Below are 5,349 nucleotides of genomic sequence, written 5' to 3' on the forward strand. Positions count from 1 at the left end.
CATCACAAAGCACAGGCGCATGCGCCCACCCCCACAGCACTCAGTCTATAAAGCTGCACTTCATCGGAGCCACATCTGTTAGTGCTTTAGAGCACGTACATCTGGCTTAATTGAGCACTTGACTTTATTGCTGCTTTATCTCCATTTTCTGAACAGGCCTTGAAGAGAGTGTTCTGTGTGTTTGTGGGCTTCTTCATTTATTTTAAGGTTTTTTTTCCCCCCAGAGAAATCCCACCTGAAACAGAAAAGCCTTTGCTGCAGTCACTTGCTTGCTGGGACAGCTTTTTGCTACATCTGCCTTCTACACGATGAACCCCGACCTGTGTACCCTGCTCTTTGTTCTTTGACACCACAGAGCTCTGATGCACCATCTCCCCACACTCTGACTCTCCCGGGTAAAAAAAAAATAAATAATTAATTTTTTTTTTTTAAATTCAACATTATTGGTGGAAGGTGCTGCAGTGCATGCCAGGGAGAAAAGAAAGAAGAGAAAAAGGTCTCACTGCCCCTGCTGCCTCCAAAACTTTGCCTCTGCCAAGTTACAACAAACAGGAAAGGCAAAATCAAAACACAGCCCCTACGTCCCCCTCCATCCACTCAGCTCAGGCTGTAGGGGTGCCAGCTACCACTCACAAACAATTACACTGCAAGCCTTCTCAGACACATCCTCCCAGGTGGCCTGAGGAGCAGAAAAGCTCAGCTCAGGAAGCCTGGATGTGATGCATAGGGTGCTTGAAATGCCTTCCAGGAAGCACTAAAGTCCTTCATGCCCTTTGCCAGCCCCTGTGCTGGAAGATGCTGGTTCCTGCCCGTGAGGAAAGGAGGACTGACTGCAGAACTGGCAGTCTTCCCACTAAGCCACCCCAAATGCTTCCCAGCAATATAGCACGGCTGCTCCCTCCTGCAGGAAGTAGTTGGGGCAGCACTGCTGGGCTGAGGCATCCTCCCAGGAATCTGTGCCCAACATCCTTCCACAGTTCTCAGATCACAATGCGTCTGGCATGGGCTGGTACCGGCAGCATCTCAATCCTGGCTCTGGAGCTGCCCCAGCCATCTCCCCTCCAACCAGCAGCCTGCCTTCCACCCATACACAGAGCCCTACTCTGCCAGCACTGCTCTGATCCCTACTTGTAAACTCTGCCTTTCAAAACTCCCAATGGAAGCAGGCATCCATGTCCTGTGCCTGCTCCCATTCCTTCCAGAGTAAGATATTAAAAGCACTGTCAGTCCTCCCAATGCTGCGTTCCAGTTTGATTTCATGCTGCGGTGCTGAGTTCAGCCATCTTTTATCCTTGCTGCCTGGTATCTTTTCTCAGATGTCTGAGCACAAAAGCCACCCCTGAAGCAGGCAAAAAGCAAGGCGCATTAGCAGTAGCTGAACGAGCTCCCCAGTACTTCCTGCTCAAGTCCAACAAGACTTCAGGCCCAGAAGAAGAAAAAATTGAATAGGAGAGCTAAAAGAGAGGGGTCAAAATGCAATTAAGCTCTGCACTTCCCATCCCAAACTGGCAGGTGTTGCTGAGAGCTTGAGAGTTCACCAAAGAAAGCAGACCCACTTTAAACAAGACAAGCTCTTCTGGTCTCTTCGGGAGAATGTAAACAAATTATACCTTCTAAACCTCTCCTGTCTTCTCCCCTTGCTTGGGGGCAGGGGAAGGCTTGTCCTTGTGCCCGTACATCTTTCACATCAAAAATTCCCTCCTTAGCTTTCAAGTGATTTCTGCTGTGTTCTACCCATGGAAAAAACAACAACCAAAGTCATCAGCACACAGATACCCTGTCTTCCAAAGGTGGAGAGCTTAGACACTATAGTACACAAAAAGCAAAACCTGCAGTGAGACCCTCTGACTTGTCTTCAAGGTCACTTGTCCCACAGGTTATGGTTTTCGTGCAACCCACATTAACTAGTGTTGAACAGTGTAAAGGGGACAGAAGAGGGAGGCTGCATCAATGCTCACTGTGCAGACTGAGCAGCTCCAAGCACAACTGACCATTACAGATGTTTGCCCATGTAGAGGCACAAGCAGCTTTGTCCAGCTGCACACAGCTTGTTGGAAGCCCCAGCACATGACTCTTCTTTATGTCTCCCTGCCAAGAAATGTGTTCTTCCAGTGCAGGACCACCATCAGCAGCTACAGCCAGGGTCAGCAGCAGATGTTAGAGGAAACACAAGGATTGATCCCTTCCACTTCTGAAAAACCAACATTTGGGAACTTTCCAAGCCAGAGACTGCACACAGATCTCCATACTTCACAGTCACCTATTCTCTATAAATTACTCTACTACTCCTTTTGGACTAGATGATTCTTATGAGCCCCTTCCAACTCAAATGATTCTATGACTCTTAGGAACCATTTATACCAAGGATGTTTTCCCCTCTGGACACGTTGTCTGATCTTTTTATGGGATGCTGAATGAAACAGAAACACCAACCTTCTCCTTCTTCACACTTTACAGCCCATGATAACAAGTAAGCAGTAAAAGCGACCTTCACATCCAAGGGTAGATCTTCACACTGCTGAGAAAGATTCTGAAGACCCTTTCATCAAGCTGTGACCTTCAGAAAGCAGCACACACCTGCTGCCTGTCACACAGGTCTCCATCACACCTCTGAAATCAAGTGCAGCCCTCAGAAGGGGCTGGGAGCCAGGAAACCTCTGCTTTAAAGAGAAAGAAAAATGCCCGGCCTTTTCACAAATACAGAAGGCCTTGGCACAAGCCAAGGGCACAGGAACAAAGCCAAAGCACATAGAAAACAGCAGCAGTTCTTACTGCTGCCCAATTTGAGAGCTGGGACATCACCCCAGAGTGAGCTCATGAGGGATTCGTCACCGGGTTGTGACAGGTTGTGTGAGACTCCAACACGACTGGAGACCTTTGCAGTGCCACCCATCACCACCATGGCAGCTCCAGCCCATCAGCACACTCTTGCCATGGGCTGCTCTTTCTCAAAAGCCTGCAGAGCACCTTGGCTGGATCCCAATGAAAGCATCTTTTAATGGAATTTTTCAGGTTTCAAGGATATCTGTATCTGGCATAGGCTGAAGTAATTAATATGTCAAACAGATGATCTGGTATTGATTAACTGTTTACCATTGCAAACCCACCCTCCAACTCTGCACCAAAACACTCAATTCCATAATTGTTTTCTCCCTCACCTTATCCCTGCCTTTCACAAAGCACAGCCACAGCCTCGCTGCCACTTCTCTGCTGGGGCCATGCTTTGCCTCATCAAGTAAACAGTGACGATGTCAGCCAGGCTGAAGCTGCAAGGCTTGCCGAGGGTTAAAGAGAAAACATGTGTTGCTCTTGGTAAACAGATAAACCCAGCTTTGACTGAGCAGACCTCAAGATGGACAGTCTCAGCCATATGCATTCGCATGTCTGTTTTCATTGTGAATTCTTCCTACTGAATATAGGGTAAGAAAATTATCAGGCTGATCTTACTCCTATCAGCTTTACTGAGTCAGCCCCTGTGCAAGTAAGGATCTGTTCAGCATCAATTTCTTCCAGACCAGGGGAATCCCAGCAGCCAAGGTGAAGGCTACTTTCTCTACATCTCCTCCTGCATTACCTAAAAAACATGCCCGGAGGAGCAGTAGGCAGGCAGCCCTGCAGGGAAGGGTTTAAAGTCAGCAGCAACGGGTGGCATTTAACACCTGCAATAACATTAAGACAAATTCAGAGATTGGGATTTATTGCAGCAAACAGCAGCAGAGCTGGCAGGTCCAGTTTTACTGGGAACAAACTGGGTCCTCCACCCTGGGTCTCATCACCCAGCATGCAAAGAACATGAGTTGGGTGGGTTGCCAACTGTGCTTGCTGCTTCTGTGTGTGTGTGATGTACAGATCAATGCATGATGCATCTCCATAGGAAAAAGTGGAAAGATAAGATGATAAAAAGAAAAAAAAGCCATAAGGGAAAATATTTTTTCACCTATAGATAAGTATACAAAGACTAAAAAGGAATCTGTGACCCTTCCAAATGCAAAATTGTTACTGAGATGAAAACAATTTACTGGATGAGACTTACATGGATAATCCAATTAATTAGCCGCTGTCACAGTTTACAGGAGGGCTGTGATTAGGTTCTCCTGGTGTGATTTTTCAAGTCAAAACAGGAATTGAGATGGTAAAAATCTGGGATCTGAGCTGGACCAGGAGTCAAGCTTCAGGACGACGTACCTTCCTTCTGGCCATAAAACTAAAAAGCCAAGAGCACCAGAGAGCTGGATGCATCTAGAAGACATGACGCTGCATGAGCTGGCCCCCAAACCAAGTACCTCCACCAAAGAGTGGGCAATGCTCAGATGAGACCTGCTACCATGAAATTGAGTGTAGAATGGAGGTCTGCAGATGCTGATTGCTCACAAAAGCTGCCTTGATCCACTGCCGTGACTGATGAGGTTAGCATAAATCCTTGAATCAGACAAGAAACAACACCGCACTGATACAGCAAACAGCCCCAGAGACAGACAAAGGAACAAACTCTTAATAAAGCATCAGGTGGTGGAAAGTGTTAGGAATCATTGGAGAAGCCATCAGGCAAATGAACTGGAAAATGGCAGGACGCTGATGAATATCTGGCACCAAAAGAATCATCAGCTTCCCTGGGATGTTCCCAGAATGAAGCTGTCAAGTGTGTCATAAATAGCTTGAAGTGCACACCTTGCTCCTTCACCCCAAATGCAGCACAGCTGCACCAGGAAACGCAGAGGTAGGGGAAAAGCAAATGCCTAAAATCTAACCATCATTAAGTCACAGGAATAAGTTACCCCAGAACAATCTACAAAGGAGTGTTATAAGCTGGGGAAGAGGCTCCTGGAGGCCTTCAAGGCATGAGACATCTTGATTTCTTTCCTGCCAGCTTCTGTTTCATTTGCAATTAAAGCACCAGATACCAGCTATCCTTTCCCTGTTTCTACTGAGGGTTGTAGGCCTCCTGATGTTTCCTCTTGACAAATTATTTCACTATCAAGGGCTTCCTAACTTGGTCACATTACCTGTTATCGGCATTGTATAAGAGCATTGCTTAAAAGAAAATTTCCCCAGTTTCCCCATGGCAAATATTCACTTTCTGTGCATTCGCCATTTCTCTGTCCCCCTGCAAATCCCCTCTTGTTGGAAGTTTAAGGTCACAAAGCACAGATTTCCTTTTTTCACTAAAGCTGGAGTAATTCGGCTTTGCTGCGGGATAAACTCTGGAGCCTACAGAAAATAAACACAGGATACTTCTGCTATCCTGAAATGCTGAGCAATAGAATCTCAGTAAATAAATAAATACATGAAAATTTGCTTTAAGACAGAGTACATCATGCTGCTTACAAATTAAAAAGAAAAAAAAAAAAA

Source organism: Meleagris gallopavo, chromosome 7 (assembly GCF_000146605.3).
Source record: "Meleagris gallopavo isolate NT-WF06-2002-E0010 breed Aviagen turkey brand Nicholas breeding stock chromosome 7, Turkey_5.1, whole genome shotgun sequence".
In the NCBI taxonomy this organism is placed as follows: Eukaryota; Metazoa; Chordata; class Aves; order Galliformes; family Phasianidae; genus Meleagris; species Meleagris gallopavo.